General features: G+C 43.3%; 1 long non-coding RNA gene across 1 annotated transcript; it reads right to left on the bottom strand.

Annotated features, from left to right (window-relative positions):
• Nucleotides 1-962: 962 nt before the first annotated feature.
• Nucleotides 963-5845, bottom strand: LOC140693833 (uncharacterized). Its single transcript, XR_012069536.1, has 4 exons — nucleotides 5752-5845; nucleotides 2476-2548; nucleotides 1313-1383; nucleotides 963-1104 (listed from the first exon to the last, which is right to left on the bottom strand). It is a non-coding gene; the product is annotated as an uncharacterized lncRNA (long non-coding RNA).
• Nucleotides 5846-24601: the final 18756 nt, after the last annotated feature.

Genomic DNA, 24601 nt, shown 5'->3' with positions numbered 1-24601 from the left:
GTGATGTAGACTTGTATGTCTTCCAACAGGATGAAGGAATGCCATATTCTAGGCTACGTAGAGAAGAAATGTAAGAAGCCTATAACAAAGGCAAGTAGCTCTGCCAAAGTGTACTAAGTGCAAAAGAGACCGACAGCAAAGTGCACATTGGGGTTGGTTTCATTTCTTGGAATTTCAGCCCCCATGAATCCAATGGATCCATGTCCTGAGAGTGTGGGTGTTTCAGCAGAAATCAGGCGACGCATATGTATTCCGGCTGTACGGATATTATAGGAACATAAGTCTCCTTTAGTGGGTCCCTGTGTACTGTGAACTGTTAGAAAGTTTAAAGACGTGTGAAACCATCAACTGAAAAGGGACACACTTCCCTCCTTTGGTACGGTGCATAGAGCTCTGAACAAAAGGAAAGAGGGAAGAAGAAAGGCCCATGGGACGCTAGTGGGTAGAATCACATTTACCTTAGGAACCTCTCGTCGGATGCAGCCCCTCCCCCAACACTGACAAGATGCAGCAGCCATTGGGGATGGCAGTTAGCGGTTGGATTCCAGGTGGAATGTTGGTGTGTACCGCGAGGCTTGTTGTGGCTGTTGGATCCTAGGTAACCGGGCAGAGTTCTGTGGGTGGATCAGTGTGATGGAGGGGCTGCCGCCCTCTGTGGAGCTTGGCTTAGGTCTTTGGTCCGGGAAGCTGTGTAAGTTCGAGATACTGCTGCTGCCCAAAGACCTGAGGTCACAGGTCAGTTTCCAGAACCTGAAAGGGCAGACAGTGGAAGATCTGCCTGTCATCAGCTTACTGGTCAGGCTCCGAGGTACTTTCAGACTTGCCCAGTCCTGGTGAAGTCGACTTTAGGGGAGACACGAAGAGAAGCTGGCCGATAAGCTGGCTGCACGGATTGAGGAGAGATGCGAACACATGGATGAGAGATGTTCTGCTACAATGGAGAATACTGGCGTGGAGACAGCTGTAGAGGATACCAGGCTCAAAAGACATTCATGAGACATATTGAAACTCACTGATACAGGCAGAAACATACGGAGTGCCAACGTGGACTTGAGGAAGTTCCTCAATTCTCTTCTCCAATAACGGGTCCAAGGTCCCTGACGTCTGAAGGAGAAGAAATGGCAGAGATGATCAAAACGCTCCTGTTCTTGGAAGAGGTCGTGAGAATCCACACGTCCCAAGGGGCATTCCCAAGCCATTCAGACCAAAATTCAACAAGCCCAGGTAAGCCTTTTCCCAGGTTTGGGCCTAGCTAGTGAGCACTTGCCCTTGCCTCCCCTCCACTCAGGCATCCATTTTGAAGGATCAGTACCTGAGCTGCAATGAAGCCATTACGAGAAGAGCAAGCCCCTCCTAGAATCAGAGTTCCTCCAGCTTCACTCTCTGTGAACAACAGTGAACACCTTAAAGGTCAAATAGTCTCGGCTGAAATAGATAAAATTGAATACTTAGCTCACACCTAGAAACGATGTCCTTCCGCTAGATTCAGCAAATGTTGTGTATGTCTTCCCTGGGGTGAAGGGAGTGTGGTAAGTGAGGGGAATCTTTGACTGAACATGAATCTGTATTAGGCTTCAGTTTTTCAAGACAGTGAAGGTAAAGAGTGCCAGTCAGAAAGTGAACTGAACTGTAAAAGTCGCCAATGACATTAAAGACACAGCTTATGTGGATCGTCTTTCACTTGAGTCAAGCCCCCGGGGGCACTATATCATGGGGGTGCAGACTTGGTTGCGTTAAATGGCTTTAAACTACAGGATCGGATGATTAAGCGTTCTCAACACTGATAGAAAAACACCTGGTTCTCAATAGACTAGCATAACTGCAGCAGGATTCTCCTAGCTAGAATGCCTCTAGGTGCTTTTGGATTCAAACCTAAATGTATATATTTGGTTTGTTTCCTCTTGTATTTTCCTAGAGAGGGATGTTACCCCTTGAAATGCCAACATTGGCCAGTAGGTGTCATTGGGATACAGGGCACCACATGCACAAGTGTATCCAAGGTTGGGAGTTATTCCATGTTTCCAAAAGTTATTTCATGGTTCCTGTTGGTTTCGGAGGCTTCAACCTTAAAGAGCTGACATGACCCCTTGAACAGTTTGGACTGCTAGTTTGCATTCTATCTGTCTAGCTTTTCCGTAGAGCTGACACAATGTTACCAAATTGACAAGTCTGGCTTCTAGGTCGATTGAGTGTGTTTCAAAAAATAACTCCATTTTCGTATAACTCCAAAAACATGTAAATGAATTCTTTTAAACTTCTTAAAGACTGCAAAAGAGGTATCAACGCAATGTCAAACAAGTGTCTTCGGAAAATCCCTCCCACCACGGCTGTATAGAAACAAATAGCTAAGCAAATATCACATTTCTGTGAAATGTATCTGGATAGTGTTGATTCATCGATGCCCAGTTGGCAGAGAAGAAGTGCAACCTGCACTCACTCACTCCCATGTACAGAGCAATGGAAACATCCACTCACACAGACCTTGGCACAGGACACTTGCCGAAGAGAGGTCTGTTACTTCCAAAGATAGGATGAGGCCTCAGAACCCCTAAAGCAGGAGAATGCAAAGCAGGGAATGGAAACCAGTGCATGGTCTGACCCCTGGATATGTTGCAACAAGGGTGAAACTCTGTTTAACTTGGACGCACACTCTCAAGCGAACAGGAGACATGGAATAGAAGGTGATGTGCTGAGATTTACAAGAGTGCACAGCAGATGCTTTGCTGACAGAACTCAAAGAAACCAGCGCAAAATATCCCCACAGTTGATTCTGAGACCAAGATCCCAGCTGCAAAATTTGAGGTAGCAGAGGCAACGGTCAGTGAGGGATAGGGATACGGATGATGGCACACGCTGAGTCTCAGGGATCTGGAGTGCATTGTGGGATGTGGTGGGTCGAATCAAGAGAGCAAACCGAACTGTGTACCTATGATAAATCAACCACACTGGTCGCGCGGTTGCGATTACCGATATGTCCCATGGCCACACCCAGTGCATCTGCAGGACCTGGGACCAATTGGGCATTTTGTCAATAGAGCACGTGTGGGGCTGAGTCAGAGCTATCGTGCATCTGTTCTGAAGTATCCAGGGGCCCTTGTGTTTGAAATCAGAATGAAAAGCCATAGGATATGTTACATTCATAACCTGGGCTGGGATTATGGTTTGTTTTGAGGCACAGGATGCGCAACAGCTCTGTGGTGGCCTTCGTGCACCCGTGCCACAAGGATGAGAGGACAACTAAAAGTGGTCCAAGTCCACAGCATGAGAAGGGAAGCATTTCCTTCAGCACTATCTCCCAAAAGCGGATGCTATATTTTGGATGGCACCGGCACGGTACGGCACCGAGGACACCAAGGTCCGTCTGCGGGATCATTCCAGCAGGCCCTGATGTGTGACATCCATGGTTGTGCTTCCACTGGTGTTTCAGTAGACAGAGAAGCTCTGAGACGAACTGCTTTCTTTGGAACATTCCCGTGGCACTACAAAGCACAAGCGCACTCTCAGTTTGCTCTTTTGGAAACACTCCAAAATGACATAGTGCAGAATGCAGAGCTGAGATCCTTTTGAAGCCTCATTTCCACAAGAGGAAGTGTCCTGCGCACTTCCAGAATTGTGAGATAAGTGTAATCAAATTGAAGTTATGCTAATTGAAATAGTATGGGTTGTTCATCACAACAAATGCAACACCAGCAATTGGAGATATACCAGACAACACACACAGGAACACGATATGGCTTCAATGTCTAGGAGAAATTGGCCTCACAGAAATCCCATGGAATTGTGTAGAGCCAAGAGTCTAAAATTTTCACTTAACAAAGCCCTGGATTTTACATTAGATACATGATATTACATGACCAGAATATTTCAAGAAGTACAGTAAAAGATACAGGAAGTTCCATTTTCACTTCCAAAGATATTGAAGGCCCAAGAGTTAAGCTTTCAAACAACTAGACTGCAAAATGCTTTCCAGACCAAGTGTTGAAAATGGAGGTTAGGAAATCCCTGAAGAACAACAGTGTATCAGAATCACAAAAGGCAGAATACCAGAAAAGGGGAAGAGAAAGTCTAAAGTCGAGCCAAAAAATGTCAGAAAACTCAATGGGTGTGATAATATCAGGCCAAAATTCAGGCCTTAGCAGACTTGATAATGCAGAGGGACGCGTGAATGACTGTGAAGACAGGGGAAGAGAAATCCTTCGGTCAGAAGCGGACATAGCAATGCAAGTGCAAACCAATGAAAACATTGCTGTTGCATACTGGGTTAAGACAGGGCATGAAAGACTAGAATTCATAAGAGTCCCAGATGGAAAAGCAAGAGATAAAGAAACAAAAAAAGTCTGAAAATTTATCTGTAGAAAAATCAGACTGAAAATTGCTGAAAGCCAGGAAAGTATCATCTATGCGAATTCAGGAATTACACAGCATCCAAATTAGGAGGAATCCCAATAGACCTACCAGCAGCTGTATGATTCAAATCAACAAGTTCACGAATATCCCAGTGATTAAAAATGCACCTGGAGGAAACAACATAGTCACAAGGAAACCTCCAGAGGGGTTTCAGCTGATATCTCGGCAGCAATATTGCAGGACAGGGAGGAGTGCCAGGACACAGACCTTATCCTGAATAGCCAAATGCTGCCACCTAGGGTAGCCTATGCCCCATGACCACCATTTCTAATAATGGCAGTGCTAGAGAATTCCACAAACCGGCAAATCTTAAAAGAATTCAGCAGTTCAAAACTTCTTCTAAAAGGATGGTTGAGAATACTCCCCTGAATAGAAAAGCAGCAAGATGAAATGGAAAGAAGAGAACCATCATTGCAAATGCAAAAAGAGCATGAGTGGCAAAGAAGAAACAAGAAGAAGGCAAGGATGACATCAAAACCCTAAAGATGGGAGAGGGAAGCAGGAAATCATAGGTGATTGGAAGCACTCTCTTAAGTGAATCAGCTTATTTGACTCTCTGTTTAAGCGAAAGGATAGATGCATGTCCTGATGTGTTTGCAAAACTAATGGGATGTAGACCAACAAAGAATCAAACCAACAAACAAGCACCAACAGTGTATGGTTGGCTGACATATAAAAAGGGAACCATGATTATTCAAAAGTAAATACTCAAGGTGATATCAAGGATCATTCAGCACGCATTGACCCAGTATCGCGGCTTGCATGTACTCAGCACACTTGTATTCGGAAATCAGACGCGTGCATACATATTCGTAAATTTTGATTCATAAGAGCATATCGTGACCTAACCCAAATACCGATTTGGAAGAAAATGGAGTCCTTGTCCGTGATATAGAGTTGCAAGTCTTCCAATAGGATGAATGATAGCCATATTCTACCCTACGTAGATAAGAAATGGTATAAGCCTATAACAAAGACAAGTAGCTCTGCAATAGTGTACTAAGAGCGAAAGAGACAGACAGTAAAGTGCACATTGGGGTTGGTTTCATTTCTTGGAATTTCAGCCCCCATTAAACAAAAGGATCCATGTCCTGAGATTGCGGGTGTTTCAGCAGAAATCAGGCGACGCATATGTATTCTGGGTGTACGGATATTACAGGAACATACGTTTCCTTTATTGGGTCTCTGTGTGCTGTGAACTTTTAGAAAGTTTAAAGACGTGTGAAAACATCAACTGAAAATGGACACATTTCCCTCCGTTGCTACAGTGCATACAGATCTGAACAAAAGGAAAGAGGGAAGAACAAAGGCCCATGGGACGCTAGTGGGTAGAATCACATTTACCTTAGGAACCTCTCGTCGGCTGCAGCCCCTCCCCCAACACTGACAAGATGCAGCAGCCATTGGGGATGGCAGTTAGCGGTTGGATTCCAGGTGGAATGTTGGTGTGTACCGCGAGGCTTGTTGTGGCTGGTGGATCCTAGGTAACCGGGCAGAGTTCTGTGGGTGGATCAGTGCGATGTAGGGGCTGCCACCCTCTGTGGAGCTTGGCTTATGTGTTTGGTCCGGGAAGCTGTGTAAGTTCGAGATACTGCTGCTGCCCAAAGACCTGAGTTCACGGGTCAGTTTCCAGAATCTGAAAGTGCAGACAGTGGAAGATCTGCCTGTCTTCAGCTTACTGGAGAGGCTCCGAGGTCCTTTCAGACTTGCCCAGTCCTGTTGAAGTCGACTTTATGGGAGACACGAAGAGAAGCTGGCCGAAAATATGGCTGCACGGATAGAGGAGAGATGCGAACACATTGATGAGAGATGTTCTGCTACAATAGAGAATACTGGCCTGGAGACAGCTGTAGAGGATAGCAGGCTCGAAAGGCATTCATGAGACATATTGAACCTCGCTGATACTAGCAGAAACATACGGAGGGCCACCGTGGACTGGAGGAAGTTCCTCAATTCTCTGCTCCAAGAACGGGTCCAAGATCCCTGACGTCTAAAGAGAAGAGATGGCAGAGATGATAAAAACGCTCATGTTCTTGAAAGAGGTCAGATAATCCACACGACCCAAGGGGCAATTCCAAGCCATTCAGATCAAAGTGCACCAAGCCCAGGTAAGCCTTTTCCCAGGTTTGGGCCTAGCTATCAAGCACTTGCTCTTCCCTCCCCTCCACTCAGGCATCCATTTTGAGGGATCAGTACCTGAGCTGCAATGAAGCCAGTAAGAGAAGAGCAAGCCCCTCCTAGAATCAGATTTCCTCTAGCTTCATCCTCTGTGAACAACAGGGAACCCCATAAAGGTCAAATACTCTCGTATGAAATAGATAGGAATTGAATACTTAGCTCCCACAAAGAAACGATGGCCTTCCGCTAGATTCAGCAAATGCTGGGTTTATGTCTTCTCTGGGGTGAAGGGAGTGTGGTAAGTGAGTGGATTCTTTGCCTGAATTTGAATATTTATTTATCCTCAGTTTTTCAAAACAGTATTTGTAACTATTATAATTCTCTTATTGAAATGAAGTGTAATTGTTGGCATAGATATGTAGTGACAAATTTTTTGTGGACCATTTTTCCCTTCAGGCATGTACCGGGTGCAAATATGTGGCTGCCATATTTGTCAGGTTTAATTGTGTTTCTCAACATAATTGGATGATTAAACATTCTTATCTTTCATAGAAGAGTACATGATTCTCAATAGCCTAGCAAAACTTTTGCAGTGTTCTCGTATCTATAATGTCTCTAAGTGCTATTGAAACCAAGCCTATATAAAAATACATTGTTTGGATTTCTTTGTGCTTTCCTAAATAGTAATGTTGCCCCTTGAATCACCAACATTGACCAGTATGTGCCATTATTAGGAAAGGGCACCACATGAACAATGGAAACCCATGGTTGTGGTTGTTAATGATTCTAAGAATTATTTCATTGTTTTTCTTAGTGTTGGAAGCACCAAGAGAAAAGTGTTGACCTACCTCCTTCATGAATTTTGGCTGCTAACTAGTATTTTCTGTGTATTTTTCTTATTTGGGTATTTCAAGCTGATACCTAAATATGGCAACTCTGTCTTGTAGTTAGATTTAGTATATTTCTAAAACTATCTTTATTTTGATACACTTCCCATAGTATGTAATTCAATTCTGTTAATTATTTGAAAGTCTGCAATGGAGGTATGTACACATTGTCAGACTTGGAATCTTCGAACACATCCTTCCACAATTGATATAGAGAAAAATAGCTAAACAAGGATCAAGTGTCTGTGAGTTATGTCTAAACTGTGTTAATTTATCCATGCCAAACTGGCAGAGTACCAGTGCAAACTTCGCTCACTCTCTCCCATGTATACAGCAAGTTAAACTTCCACTCTCCTGGCCCTTGGCTCAGGATCCCTGCTGAATAATGGCCAAACATCTCTTACTTCAAAAGTCAGAAAGAATTCTCACATAACCTGGAAAGAGTAGAAGGCAAAGTAGAGAATGGAAATCAGTACAGGTCCTGACCTTTGGTGAAGGAGCAGTAAAGGGGAAACTGTGTTTTACTGGGATGCACACTCTAAAGTGGACAGGTCATTTAAGATGGAAGACGATGCGCTGAGGGTTAAAAGAGTGCATAGTGGACGTTTGATTGACATAACTGAAAGCAATAATCACAAAATTTCTCTGCAATTGATTCCCAGGCCAAGACTGCATCTGCCAGTTTTGAGCTAGGAGTGCCTGTGGAATCTGTGTTAGGGGTGTGGCTGATGGCACAAATTTATTCCCAGGGGTTTGGAGATTGTTTTGGGCTGTGGTTGGTACTATCTAGAGAACAGATCTGCCTGGGTCCTCTCTTAATATTAAATCTGCTGGCATATGTGTTGTGGATTAGCTTAGTAACCCAGGGCCTTAGTCACAGCATTTTCACATCCACAGTATAATTGCTCATTTTCTCCATAAAGGAGAAATGGTCTCAATCAGAGCCATCTTTATCTGGTTTCTAGAATCCAGGGCAATTTAGTGTTGAAATAAGATTCTATAGCCAAAAGATCTGCAACTTTCATAGGCAGGATTGAAATTTCTTATTGTCCAGTGCAGAGGTTTTTGAAATGCTCCATGCTTGCCTTTGAGTTCCCATGCCTTATTGACAAGAGTTCTTGGAGCAGAGATCTGATGAAAAATAGGAGAATTTGAAGCTTTTCCATCAACCTTGCCTACCACATGCTAATGCAACTATAGTTGTGGTGCTGACCCAGTACTACACTTAGGACCCAATTGTGGCACTGCAGGATTGTTTCAGCAGTTTCTAATGTGTGACATCATTAAATTTGTTTCCACTTTTGTCTTTGTTTGCAGAGAACCTGAGGGAACCCATTATAAAATTTTGACTTTTCCGTGGCAACAGTGAGGACGAATGCACTTTCATGAGTGTGTATTGGAACAATTCCCTCTCCACATATCCAGCCTGCAGCCCAGAAACCATTTGGAAACCTCTATTCCAGCAAAAATTAGTAGTCCCAGCACTGTCAGAGCTATGATATTTAACCAAAATGACACTCTGCTAACTTTACTAGAATAGGTTATATTCACCACAACAAAAACCGCAGTAGCAATCATAGATATAACAGGCAACAGACACAGAAGGAATGCATGGCATCATTACATACCAAAAACAATCCTCACAGCATTAAAACTAAATGTGCACAGAAATGATTTCACTTACAAAAGCCGTTCAACTCTATAATAGATAACTGATAATCCTTAACCCATAGCGATAGAGAGATATAATAAAGTTAAAATAACTATTCCAAATTTTCAAAAGACAGGAGTCTCCTGAAAGAACATCCAATGTATTAGACCCCCAAAATTTACTAGAACATGACTTGAAAAGGGAGGACATAAAACACTGAAGGAAATCTTGAGTCTATGAATACAAATGCAGGCTAGTATAAATGGAAAGAGAAACACTTTAGATGAGCCAAATATAATCAGAAAACTCAATGGTGAGAATAGCTAAGCTAAAGACAGTCCAAATCGGACTAGATAATGCACAGGAACAAATAAATGACTTAGAAAACAGGATAATCACAATCACTCAGTCAGAACACGACATAGAAAAGCTAGTGAAAAGCAATGCAAGCAATGCAACTGAAACCTGGGATAAGAGAAAACGTACCAGTGTATGACTCCTAGGGATCCCACATGGAAAAGAATAAAGACAAATGATTTGAAAAGGTATTTGAAGAAATCAGACTGAAATTTTCTTAAACCAAAGATAGAACCGGCTATCTCAACACAGCAAGCACAGAGCGTCCAAGCATAATGAACCCCAGTAGGCCTAGAACAATATGTATTCTAATTTAAATGGCAAAAATTGATAATAAGGAAATGATTCTAAATGCACCAAAATAGAAACAAGTGCATTGCAAGAGAACTTTTTAATGTCTTCAGCTGATTTCTCAACAGATAGATTGGTATTTTTTTCTTCCCTCTTTCCTTTTGTGTTGATCTCTATTCCAAGAACTGATGAAAGGCAGATTCCTTCAGTCTAAACAAGATGAATGGGCAGAGATTCTAAAAGTGTTCAAGTTCTTGGAAGAGGTCATCAGAATCAACACATCTCAAGGGTCTTTTTCAGAGAATACAAGAGACCATGCACCAAGCCCTGTTTATCCTTTTCCCAGGAGTGGGCCAATGTATTAAGACTTGCTGTTCCTTCACACTCAATCAGCCATGCAGGTATAACCTCAGTCTGCTACTGCAGGAGAATTAGAGCCAGGTCCAATTTTACCAATACTGTAGGGAGAACCTGAGCCTGCTACTGCAGGAGAGACAGCACTGTGTCCCATTTCACCAATCTTTCAAGGAGACCCTAAGCCTACTCCTGCTGGAGACTCAGAGCCGAATCACATTCCACCAGCTGTGTAGGAAGACCATCATGCCTTCACTTGCAATGGATCCAGGAATGTGTCCAATTACACTAGCCTTGTAGGGAGACCTTGAGCCTGTTCCTGCAGGAGAAACAGATCTCTGTCGTATTCCACCATCCCTCCAGGAAGATGCAGGGCCTCCTCCTGCAGGAGACTCAGGAATTGGTCCAATTTCACCAGTCCTGCAGGAAGACTCTGAGCCAATTCCTGCAGGAGACCCAGGACTGGGTCCCATTCCATCAATCATGCACTAAGACCTTGAAGTGGGTCCAATTCCACTAGCCTTGCTGGGTGACCCACAAGCCTGATCCTGCAGGAAAATTAGAGATATGTCATATTCCAGAAGCCCTGCAGGAAGACTGAAAGCCTGCTTCTGCAGGAGACCCAGGAATAGGTCCAAATACGCCAGCCTTGCTGGGAGAGCACAAACCTGATCCTGCAGGTGATACACAGTGAGGTACAATTCCAACAGCCCTGCAGGGATATCCTGAGGCCACTTCGGCAGGAAACACATGACTAGGTCACATTCCAATACCCCAGAAGGGAGACGGTGAGCCTGCTACTCCAGGAAACCCAGAACTTAGTCCCATTCCACCAAACCTGCAGTCAAACACTAAGACTGCATCTGCAGAAAACACAGTGCGGGTCACATAACACCAGCCCTGTAGTGAGACTACAAACCTGCTCCTGGGGGAGACCAAGCCATTCACAGAGAATATGAGCCAGCTCCTGCAGAAGAACAAGAGTTGTGTGACATTCTACCAGCTCTGCAGGTAATCCATAGGCTTGCTCCTGCAGGAGACAGACATCCCAGTCCAATTCCATCAGCCTCTCCAGGGAGAACCCCAGCCTCCTCCTGCAGGAGAGCCAGAACTAGATCCCATTCCACCAACCCTGCATGGAAACACTGAGCTTGCTCCTGCAGCATACCCACAGCCAAGTCATATTCAACAAACCCTCCAGGGAGACACTGAGCCTGCAATTGTAAGAGACCCAGGACTGGGACCAATTCCAACAGCTCTCCAGGGAATCCCTCACCTGCTCCCATAGGAGACTAAGTGCCATCAGTTCTGGTGGGGTCCCTGAGCCTGCATCTGCAAAAGAACCACAGGGTGGAGTCACATTCCACCAGCCCTGCAAAGAGAACAGAACCTGCTACTGCAGGAGACACAGGACTAGGTCCCATCCCACCAACCTTGCAGGGATACCCTGAGCCTTGGACCAAGGAATGGGACAAATTCTGCTAACCTTCTAGGGAGACCATGAGCTTCTCCTGCAAGAGAACCAGAGATGGGTCATATTACAGTATTCTTCCAGGAAGAACCAAGGCCTGCTCCTGCAGGAGATGCAAGAACAGGCCCAATTCCACCAGCCTGAAGGCAGAGTCCAAATCTGTTCTGGCAGGTGACCTAGAGAAGGGGCCCATTCCACCAGCCCTGCAGGGAGACTCTGAGCCTACTACTACAGGAGACCCAGGAATGGGTCCCACTAAACCAACCCTGAAGGGAGACACAGAATCTACACTTGCAGGAACCACAGAGCCAGGACACATTTCATCAGCCCTGTAGTGACCCCTGAGCTGGGACCAATTACACTATCCTTGCAAGGAGACTCTGTGCCTACTCCTGAAGCAGAACCAGTGATTGGTCATGTTCCAACAGCCCTGCAGGAAGACCTGGAGCTGCTTCTGCAGAAGACTCAGGACAGGGTCTGATTCCACCATCCCAGCAGTGAGAAAACTAGCCTGCTCCTGCAAGTGACCAAGGTCTGAGACATATTCAACTAGCCATACAGGAAGGACATAAGCCTGCTGTTGCAGGAAACTCAGAACCATGTGCCATTCCAGCAACACTGCAAGGAGACTCTGAGCCTGCCCCTGCAGGAAACAGAAACCCAGTCACATTCCACAAGCCCTACAGGGATACCAAAGCCTGTACATGCAGGAGACCCAGGCCTGGGACCAATTCTACCAACCCTGTGGAAAGACCCTGAATCAGCTCTAGCATTAGACTAAGAGCCATGTCACAATCCACCAGCCCTACAGGTAATTTATCAGCCTGCAACCTACACCTTCAAAAGACCCAAGAATTGGACCAATTCCAATGGCACTGCAGGGAGACCATGAGCCATGTCCAATTCCACTAGCCCTTCAGGAAGGCCCCAAGCCTACTCCTGCAGGAGAACCTGAGATTGGTCATGTTGCAACATGAGCCTGCTCCTCCAGGAGACCCAGGACTATGTCCCATCCACCAGCCCTGCAGGGAAACCCTGAGACTGTCCCTTCAGGAGAACCACAACTGGGTCACATTTCACTAGCAATGCAGGGAGACTTAGAGCCTACACCTTCAAGACACCCAAGAATTGCAACAATTCCAGCAGCACTGCAGGGACACCATTAGCCAGGTCCAATTCCACTAGCCCTGCATGTAGACCCCGAGCATGCTCCTGTAAGAGACCCAGCAATGGGTCTCATTCCACAAGTCTTGCAGGGAGAAATTCTGCCTGTTTCTGCAAGAGACCAACAGCTGAGTCACATTTCACCAGCCCTGAAGGGAGACCCCAGTCCTGCACCTGCAAAGGACCTAAGACTGGAACAAAACCGACTAGCCCTGTAGGGGGACCCTGAGCCTGCTTCTGAAAGAGAATCAGAGATGGGTCATATTCCAACAACCCAGCAGGGACAGTCCAAGCCTGCTCCTGCAGGAGTTATAGAGCAGGGTGAAATTGCAAAACCTTGCAGGGACACCCTGAATCTGCTGCTGCAGGAGAAAAATGATGGGGTCTCATTCCACAAGCATTACAAGGATACCCTGAGCCTGGTCTTGCATGAGATCCTGAGCTGGCTCCTTCAGGAGACCCAGGACTGTGTCCCATTCTAACAACCCTGCTGGGGAACCCGAGCCTGCACCTGCAAAACACACAGGACCGTGTCACATCCCACCAGCTTTGCAGACTGTAAGACTAGCCCTACAGGAGACCTAGAACCAGGTTACATTACCAGTCCTGCAGGGAGACCCTGAGCCTGATTTTGTAGCTCCCCCTGCACCTACACACATACTTCTATGAGACCCAGAGCCAATTCAGGCATCACCACCCCTACGGGCTGAGATGTCTCTGCAACCACCAACACTGTCATCTAATTCTAAGAATCAACCCACTCTCAGACCCGAACTTTACTTCCCTTCTCCTGGCATCATTTTTGTTTCTTTTTTCTGTCATTTCCTTGTTTTCTTTCATGTCATTTAGAGTACCATCTATTTTTATGTTTTAAGTTTACCATAATAAAATTTAGATGTTTTTCCATTTTAAATTGTGCAATTCAGGAGCATTAAGTGCATTCACAATGCTGTGTAACCATCGTCACTGTCTAGTTTCAGACTGTTTCTTTCCTCAAAATAAAACCCCGTATCCAAAGCACACATTCTCTTTTCTCCCTCCCCCAACCCCTGACAAGCCCTAATCCTCTTTCTCTCTGTGTGTTTTTCCCTACACTGGATGTTCCCTATCAATGAAATCATACAAAAGATGGCTGTTTGTGTCTGCTCTCATATTTTAACAAGGGATTGGTGTTTTTTTTTTTACTTGAAGTAGCATTTTGGTTATTTCAAAGGGAAATCCAGGTGGATTAAATATGAGATATACAAAATGAATATTTTTAGAAACTATGTGCATAATCTCGAGATAGGCACTGCTATTCTATGTGTGAAACCAGAGCCAGGAGGGAGATGCTTGGCTCTTCCTGTGGCAAAACATAACCTAACAAAATAAAAAAAAATAATAATCAAAATCCATGAAAGACAAACCACAACATGGAAATATCATTTTTCATAACCTAAAGTCAGAGAAAGGTTTCACATCCCTGTGGTCCAAAAATATCTTGAAACACTGTGTTCTAAACAGAAACAGAACAAACACATGCAATTCCAACAAGAGGCAATGCAGGTGGCCAGTGTATATTAGAGATGCTCGACCTCTCAAGTGAGAATGCAAGATGTTCACACTTCGGAGACAGCATTGGTCAACATCACACTGGCAGGCCTTTAGCCTGGTGACAACCAGCTCTAGTGACAACATGAGGAGACAGAGGCCACAGTAGATCCCCTGGAGGGAAGAGTGAGCAGACTCTCCTCTCTGGGAGAACAGTATGCAGGATGCATCACAGTTCCACAAGTGCACCACTTTTCGAGCAGTGCTAATGCTTACCGTTGATCATACTAAAATTCTTGCACAATTGTTCAAAGATGTCTTTTCAAGGATGTTCATCACAGTCCTGTTTAAACTACTAGGGAAATGGAAGCAACACTAATGTTCATGGAGAGGGGGTGGGATTCATCAGTTCTGGTTCAGATGGAGGAATGATTGTTGTGCAGCTGGAAAAATGAGTGCTAGGTCTTTACCTGATGTCAAGGAAGCCCTCAGTTTGGATGCCTGTTAATCCATCATCTACATCCAAGATGCCATCTCTATGACCACATATGTGTCAAATCATCATAGATGTAAATGAATCTTGTGGTGTGTGAGAGACAGAGGCAGAGAGAATGAGAGAGATAGAGACTGAGAGATGTTCACCAAACCATTAATGACGGTCACTTCTGGGAGTGGGATTTGCAAATCTCTGCACTTTTCCTTTAGGCAACATTTCAAGCGTTTATAATGTATCTATATTGCTTTACTAATTCTAAGGTATTAAAAGCATATGTTACTTGAGATTCATTCATATTTCATCTATAGAATAAAGTTTATTATTTTTATTTTAAAATATTTGTTACAAGTACAATCAGCATTTATGAGAGTAAAATGATAAATTCTAAAGAATTAAGAATCAGATAAAGAACAAAACTTTTTGGTGACTCAGACACAGGCCAGCTATTTGGCAGTAAATGGCAGGGTGGGACAGGTTTCTCCAGAAGGTTGTGTATGTTCTGAATCAGCATCCAATAGAGGCAAGGAAAAATTACAAGACATGTACGCTGAAAACTACAACAGCTTGTTAAGAGTAATTAAGAAAGACCTAGCACTATTTTAAAATTTGAAGGAGCCAAAATGGCAGAGTAGACAGACTCACAGCTTGACCTCTCCCACAAATACGCAAAGAATTACATCTACAAAAACATTGAATTGCACAGAAACCTCCTGAACTCTGGTAGAGTGTCTTTTATTTTGAAATACAGGAAGATTCTCACAAAATATGGTAAGGAATAAAAAGAGAAAAGAAAAATTCAGTGCAGAACTGATCCTGCAGGGAAAGAGTAGCATAGGAAGAAAGGCACACTCACACTGGGACACAACCTCTCTAGCTGGGAGATCAGCTAGGAAAGAAGCAGAGCTTCCAAGGTTTGGAGGAGACAGTGGCAACTGCATGGCAGGCAGAACTGGAGAAAACTGACACAGAGGGTCCCTGTGATGACCAGCCCTAGACATGAGCTAGAAGGGATGAGCCAGAACTGGCTACTGGAGTCAGTGAAGAGCCCAGGCAGAGGGCTGGGTCACACTGCAGACAGGCAGCCTCAGGAAACTAGAGGGCAGTGTGAGCTCTGGCTGTGTGTGTGTGTGTGGAACAGAACAGACTGAAACTCTCATAAAAAAGCACCGATGTTGGTATAATGGGGGAGGAATGAAACACAGCTGTGCCAAAGTCACTTTCTCCACTTGGCTCCATTGTTGGTGTGTTCTCATGAGAAGAGAAATGGGGCTTGGTGATAGGCAACACTTCTGCACAAAGGCAGAGCTGAATGTTGACTCCATACCCTGTGCCATTGCAACTTCACAGGCAGGAATGAGATTTGTTTACAGCCCCAGGCAGAGAGGGTGGATTTGCTGTATCTGGTCACTTTGTGGATCCACACCTCTGAGACTTACAGGCAGTGAGTGGAGTTCTGACTCAAGAAGGGTGGCCAGTGAGGGTATTTACAACAGGGTGGTGTATGGTTCCATATGTGGGTGCGGGATTAGGGTTTGAGCTGAACCTGTAGTGGACCACAAATTCATGTGTGTGACTGCACACTTGCTAAGGCAGGTCCAAGGGACTGACACTGCTGGATCTGCACTGATGTTTCCTGGGGTGCACACTTGCTAAGGCAGGTCCAAGGGACTGACACTGCTGGATCTGCACTGATGTTTCCTGGGGCTCAGAACCTGAGGGGCACCAGAGTAGGTGGCTGACATTCCCATAGCTAAGGCAGGGATAAAGCCAACATCAACAAATTGTACTTTGTAAGTCTGCATAACAAGTGACAGGCAACACCACAGAGAGAACTCCCCAGTGAACATCTTCTGCCTATTCTTCTTCACAACTGAATTGCTCCAACCCTGCCTACTACATATCACAGCTCAGAAACGGGTCTAAAAGAAATACATAGAGCCAGAGAAATATAAGTAAAATAAAGAAGCCGAGGAACCACTTTCAATTAAAAGAACAAGAGAAATCCCCTGAAAGAACAATCAGTAAAATAGACTTTGATAGTCTACTAGACTTCAAAAAGGAAATGATCAACTCACTGAAAGAAATAAAAGAGACTATCAATAGAGACAGAAAACTTTAAAAAGAAAATTTAAACTATAAAGAAGAGCTAGTTAAAAATAGAAAATTCAACTACAGGCAATCAAAAGAAGACTAGATAATGCAGAGGAATGAATAAATGGCTTAGGAGACAAGATAAAAGAAATAACCCAAAAAGAACAGCAGACAGAAAAGTCAATAAAAACCAATTAAAGCAAGATAATATAAAGTGTGCCAGCCTATGCATAATGGTGAGTCCCAAAAGGAGAAGAAAGTGAAAGGGGGATTGAAAAGTTAGTTAAAGAAATCATGACTGAAAACTTTCCAAACCTTAAGAAGGAAAGAATTATCTAACTACAGGAGGCACACAGGGTCCCAAACAAGGAGAAACCAAACAGACCTACACCAAGACATATTATAGTTAAAATGGTTAAAGTAAAATAAAATATTCTAAAGGCAGTGAGAGAAAAACAAAGTGTTTGTTACAAGGGAGTCCCATAAGCATTCAGCAGATTTCACTACCTAAAATCTTCTGGCCAGAAGGGAGTGGCAAGATATATTCAAAGTCCTGAATAAGAAAAAGGCTGCAAACTAGGATATTCTATCTAGAAAGACTATCCTTTAGAACAGAAAGAGAGAAAGATTTTCACAGACAAGCAAAAACTAAAAGAATTCAGCAGTACTAAATCTATGCTAAAAAACAATTTGAAAGTTCTAATCTAAATAAAAAATAAACAGGAAGCTATAGAAATTAAGAAACCATAATTGGAAATGCGATAAATACAGTGAGTTGCAAGGGAAAACATGAGGATATAAATAAGTCAGTAAGTCAATAAAGAAAACGAGAAGGCAAACAAGAAAGAGAGAATAGCAAAATCATGAAAGGTGGAAGAGGAGAGCAAGAGAATATATATTTTTTCTCTTTTTTTTTCTTTTTTCTCTTTGTCTTCTTTCTTTTTAGGATGCACTTGAGCCCACATGACTATCAACTAAAACCAAACAGATGAAGTAAGGGGTTACCATACTTGAATGACAAGATAACCACAAATCAGAAGTATATAATAGAGTCATAAAACCCAAAAAGAAACCAAGCTAATAGAAAAGGAATTTATCAAACCACAAAAATAAAAATAATTAAAAGAAAGAAACAAATAATTACCAAAATCAACTGGAAAACAAATTTCAAAATAGCAATAAACCCACATCTATTAAATAGCTACTATAAATGTCAATGGACTAAATGTTCCAATCAAAAGAAAAAGAGTGAAGGAGGAGGAAAGATGGTGGAGTAAAAAAGATGCTCAGAGCTCACCCTCTCCCACAAATTCACCAAGAGTGACATCAACAGACACACCCACCACCCAGAACACCTGCTGAACTTTGACAGAATATTGGCTTCTTCAAAAGATAAAATTTTCCACAAATCTGGTGGGAGAACAGGAGAAAAGAAGAAAAAGGAAAATAGTTCTGGACCATTCCAATGGGGAGGGAGCTGCAAAGGAGGAATAGCATTAATACACTGGGTCTCTCCAACTCCATTGGCCAGTTCAGCAGGATGGAGATGGAACCTCACAGGCTCAGATCTGTATAGAATAGACTTTGACTGACAGAAATAAGTTAATGGGGCACAAAGGGTCCCAACGATCCCCAGCCCTAGATGCGAACCAGCAGGTGTGGGATGGGACAGGCTGTCTGAGTTGAGCAGAGGACTTGGGCTGACTCTACAGAGGAAAACTTGGGGGACTGCAATGTTCTGTGTGCCATGGCTGGGAGAGTATACAGAACAGCCTGGGTCCCCCATAAAATAAAAAAAAAGGCAGAAAACACTGCTGGTGTGCCCTGGGGGGAAGGGTAGCCATAGCCTTTGTGTCCGCAGACCCACAGTGCCATTATTGGAGACTTCTTGGGAGAAGAGAGTCAAGGCTCAGCCATAGCCACTATATTTTCTGGTGCATGGTTCCCAGGTAGAGGAGGGGTCAAAACCCAAATCCCTACCTAGGGGCTCCACAACCTCATAGGTGGGACTGAGATTTGATTACAGTCCCAAGAAGAAGGGACCATTACACACCGATGCCTCTCTGAGTTGGCTCTTCTAAGACAAATGCACAAGAAGCAGTGTTCTGGAACAGAGCAGGGGTGAGGGCTAGTGCAGCTGTTTCCTCTGAGTCCACCTACAAAGCATGGACCTAATGCGGCAGGGGAGCTACCTGCCAACTACCTTGCACAAGTGTGGTCCTGGGACCAGGCATCTGGTGGGGGGTGCAGACCACCCATTTACCGATGCTGGGACACAGACCAGGGGCACGACTAGACGGCCTCTGGAACCAGCAAGTGGAGTTTTCACAGCAGGATATGGGCAGGAGTGTGATAACCACAGGAAAAAAAGGAGCTCCTGCTCAATAGCCAGGGCAGATTCAGGCCACCAGAACACCAGCCACACCACCAACAAAGGGGATAACAGGCAAAAGGCGTGGAAGGAAGACTTGGCAACCACCCATAGTTAAAAATAACCTTATGACAAAATTATTAAGAGTGTATATTCTTGCAGAAAGGCCAAGATAGTGGAGTAGAAGGATGCTTGTATCTTATCCTCTCCAATAAATTCACCAAGACTGACATTCACAGACACACCCATCCACTCAGGACATCTGCTGAACTTTGATAAAACATTGCCATCTTCAAAAGACAAAATGTGCCACCAATCTGGTAGGAGAAAAGGAAAAAAGAAGGAAGAAAATGCAAAATGGCTTGGGGTTGGTCCTTTGAAGAGGGAGCAGCAAAGGAGGGATAGTGCTGGTTGACTGGGTCTCCCTCTTTCCAATGGAGAGGTCAGCAGGATGGACAGGGAACCTCTGAGGCCCAGATGTGTACAGAACCACCCTTGACTGACAGAATTAAGTTAAATGGGCACAAAGTGTGACAACAACCCCCAAACCTAGAAGTGAATCAGGGATGGGAAGGGACAGGCTGCTGGATCCAGGCAGACTCTGGATGACTGTACATAGGTAACCCTGGGGGACTGCAGTGTGCTGTGGACATCTGCTTGGATTGTATACAGGTCAGAACAGCCTGGGCCTCCCATAAAATAAGAAAAAAAAATAAAGCAAAGCAATATTGCTGGCTTGCCTGGGGGAAGGGGTGTTTCGTCCTTTGTTTCTGCTGACTCATGGCAACATAACTGGTGATTTCTCAGAATAAGAGAGATGAGGCTCAGCCACAGCCATCATACCCACCCAGGCAGACATGGGGTTGAAACCTGAATATGTACCTGGCAGTTCTGCAACCTCATAGGTGAGACTGAGACTTGTTTACATCCCCAGACATATAGGAAGTTTCTGTCCTGGTGCCTCTACGAACTCACACCTCTAAGACAAATGAACAAGGAGCAAAGTTCTGGCAAAGAGCAGGGACTAGGGCTGGTGTGGCCATTTGCCTCAAGCCCACCCACAGAGTGTGGAACAGATGTGGAGTGGGGAGTTGCACTGAATATGGGAGCAACCAACCCAACTATTGTGGAGGACTGCTGCACCTGGACACGGCATTGGGAAGGGGCACAACCTGCCCACCTACCATGCAGGAGTGCAGCACCAAGATGCAGCACTGGGAGGAGATGTGACATGTCTACCTACAGGCACTGGGAGCAGCACAGACCAAGGGTGTGACCAGAGGGTCTCTGGAAACAACGAGCTGAGTTCATGAAGCAAGGCAAGGGCAGGAGCTGTGACAACCACAAAACAAAGAGGAGTCCCCATTCAATAGCCAGGGTAGGCTCTGGTTAACAGGTTATTGGCCACATCATTAACCAAAGGGATAACAGACAAAAGGCACAGAAGTAAGACTTGGTAACCACACATATTTAAGAAGGACCTCTTGATAAAATTACTAAGGGCACACAATCTCCACGGGAACATACTCTTTTCTTTTTCTGTTCCATTTTCTTTTACTTTTTAAATGTTACTTCTTAAATAATTTTTATATTTCTATTTTTAATCCCTTTTAAAATTTTCTTTTAAAATACTTTTATTATTATCTTTCAATTTGTCTAATTTCATTTTTATCCTTGTTTTTTTCTTCTGTTGTGATTATACTCTGTTGTCAAATATTTTTTCTTCCTTTAATATTTTAAAAATTCATCCCAACTCAATTGTTATCTTGTTTCAATATGTTCTTCTGTTATTGATTATACTGCTTTTAAAACTAATTTCTTTGTGCTTAGTTTTATTTCTGCATCCATTTTATATAAATAAGTAAACTCTTAAAAGACCACAGTAGATAATTGATACTCCATAAGCCATAGTGCCACAGAGATATAAGCAAGATAAAAAAGCAGAGCAACCTGTCTCAATTAAAAGAACAAGATAAACCCCCTGAAAGAACAATCAATGAAATAGACATTGATAGTCTACTAGATGATTTCAAAAAAGGAGTGATCAAAGTACTGAAGAAACTAAAAGAGATTGTGTATAGAGACAGAGAATATGTCAAATAACGAAATTGAAACTCTAAAGAGGAGCCAGTGAAAATTGGAAAACTCATTTGCTGAGATGAGAGTTGAGGTAAAGGATGTAAAATGTAGGCTGGATAATTGAGAGGAATGAATATGTGACTTAGAAGACAGGACAACAAAACAGCTGAGAGACAACAAATAAAAACCAATGAAAGCAATATAAGGGACCTATGGAATAACATAAAGCATGCCAACCTACTCATAATGGGGGTCTCAGAAGGAGAAGAAAGAACAAAGGAGATTGAAAAGATATTTGAAGGAATCATGACTGAAAACTTCCCAAACCTAAAGAAGGAATCAGATATCCAAGTACAGGAAACACAGAGCGTCCCAAACAAGGAGGACCCAAACAGACCCACACCAAGACATATTACAATCAGGATGACCAGGGTTGAGAATGGGAAATGATTCTAAAGGCAGAAAGAGAAAAACAAAGAATGAGATACAAGGGAACCCCCATAAGACTTTCAGCTGATTTCTCTACAAAAACAGTAAAGGCCAGAAGGGAGAAGCAAGGTATATTCAAAGTCCTGAATGAAAAAATGATGCAGCCTAGGATACTTTATCCAGCAAGGGTATCCTTTAGAATAGAAGGAGAGATAAAGAACTTCACAGACAAGCAAAAACTAAAAGAAGTTAGCAACACTAAACCTATGCTAAAGGAAATATTGAAAGACCTACTCTAAATAGAAAAGAAGCAGGATGCTACAAAAAGGAGAAAACCATAATTGGAAAGGTGATTGCTACAATGAATTACAACAGAATAAACATGAAATCATAAAAGAGGGCATCTAAATCATTAAGGGTGGGAGAGGCGAGCAAGAAAATATACAGGTTTCTCTCTCTCTCTCTTTCTCTCTGTCTCTCTCTCTTTTTTGTTCTTGGTAGGATGGGTTTGAGCTTATATTACTATCTGTTTAAAACAAACAGATATAGTAATGGGTTAATATATGTACAAAGTAGGTTAACCACAAGCCAAAAAGTTACAATAGAGTCACAAAACTAAAAAGACACCAAGATAATAAAAAGGAAAATTATCAAACCACAAAAAGAAAAAGTAAGGAACAAAGAGGAAATACAAAATGAACTGCAAAACAAAGTTCAAAGTGTAATAAACACATTTCTATCAATAATTAATATAAATGTCAGTGGACTAAATGCTTTAATCAAAGGACATAGAGTGCAGAGTGGATAATAAAGCAAGTATCTACAATACGCTGTATAGAAGAGACCCACGTTAGGGAGAAGGACACACATAGATTGAAAGTGAGAGGATTGAAAAAGATATTCCACACAAATGGAAATGACCAAAAAGCAGGAATATCAACAGTGATTTCAAATAAAATAGACTTTAAAACAAAGATTATAAAGAAAGATTAAGAAGGATATTTTATAATGATTACAGGAGTCATAGATGAAGATATTTCACTCATTAACATATATGAACACAACATAGGAGCACCTAAATACATAACAGATAACAAGAAAATACTAACAGATAAAAAGGGAAAATTTGATCGGAACACAATCACAGTAGAAGACTTTAACAATCCATTAACATCACTGGACAGATATTCCATACATAAAATTAATAAGACAACATAGAAATTAAATGATACAATAGAACAATTTGTCTTGGGTAATATTTTCAGAACATTATATTTCCCTAAAATAGAACATACATTCTTCTCAAGTGCACATACCACATTTTCTAGGATAGATCATATACTTTGTCACAAAAGAAGTATTAACAATTTGAAGAAGATAGAAAATATTTGAAGCAACTTTTTCTGACCACAATACCATGAAACTAGAAATGAACTACAGAAAAATAAAGGAGAAATAAATGACAGTATGGAGGTTAAACAACATACTACTTTAAAAAAAAATGGGTGGATGATGAAATCAAAGAAGAAATAAAAAACACATTCAGACAAATGATGATGAAAACACAACCATACAGAACCTATGGGATCCAGAAAAGGCAGTGCTTAGAGGGAAGTTTATAGCGAGAGAATCAGGTCTACCTCAAAAACGAGGAACAACTGCAATAAACAATCAAACTTACCACCTAAAAGAATTAGAAAAAGAAGAGCAAAAATAACAAAAGTAAGCAGAAGGAAGGAAATAATAAAGATCAGGGAGGAAATAAATAAAATAGAGATATAAGAAACATTTGAAAAAATCAAGCCAAGAGATGGTTTCTTGAAAGAGTAAACACAATTGACAAAATTATGTTCTATGCTGGAAATTGACACAACAATGCAAACTGACTATAACTCAATAAAATAAAAATTAAAAAAACAAATATATTAACAAAAGAAAAAAGAAAAGGTAGTTTCTACTCACCAGACTGGAGGAGGGGACTGCAACCCATGCGGGGTCACACCCCATGGGAAAGCCTGGGGTCAGGATCGGAGGAGCAGGGTGCTGTGGACATGATCTGTCACAGGGTTTCTGCAGGAGGGGAGTGTGAGGCATGTGAGCAGGCTGAGGACTGGCCATTTGAGTAAGTTCATGGGCTCTGTGGTGGAGGGGCTCCCCCAAGTTTCTGGACTTGACTCTGGGTGAGTTGGGCAGGTGGACAGTGGCTCAGTGTGAGTCCAAGTCCAGTGGAGGAGGTAGTGAGTTAGATCTAGAAGGACTCCTTCTGGGGTGGGAGGGCCCACAAGGGAGGCAGGAGGCCAAGTCCAGGTGACTGAGAACAGGGTGTGTCCTGCACAGGGCTGCAGGGCAGATGAAAGCATCCAGTCTACAGAAGGTGGAAACACGGTCCATACAAGGGCTCAGCTCAGATGTCACCTCCTCAGAGGAGCCTTCTCTGCCTGCACAGTCTACAGGGACAGCCTCCTCCAAGCACATCTCCCCAGCAGACACCTGCTCCATTTCCTGCATAGCATTCAGGACACGGGCCCCTGCTCCGTACCCAGCCATGGTTCCGCTGCCCTGAGGAAAAGCCCTCACAGGAGCCATAAAGCCCTACACGACCTGGGCCCCACCTCTCTGTCTCCTCTGGCACCACTGTCTCCACCTGGCCCTCTTCTCCTCCACTCCTGCACTCCTGACTTCCCCCAGCCTTATGTGCTCTCCAGAGCACAGGTCCCTCCTAACATGCTGTGTGTGCTCACTGTGTCTAATCCACTGCATGCCTCCCACCCAGGTCAGTAACCAGCACACAGTAGGGCTCAGTAAGTAGAGTATGAATGACTCTTACCATGACTGCTGGGAAGGCTTTTGTCTGTGGCCTACAGTAATCACACACCCGTCACACAATCTCTGAGGTCCTACTGTG

This window comes from Vicugna pacos, unplaced genomic scaffold, assembly GCF_048564905.1.
Source record: "Vicugna pacos unplaced genomic scaffold, VicPac4 scaffold_20, whole genome shotgun sequence".
Lineage (NCBI taxonomy): Eukaryota > Metazoa > Chordata > Mammalia > Artiodactyla > Camelidae > Vicugna > Vicugna pacos.
This window is presented reverse-complemented; position numbering and strand designations above follow the sequence as displayed.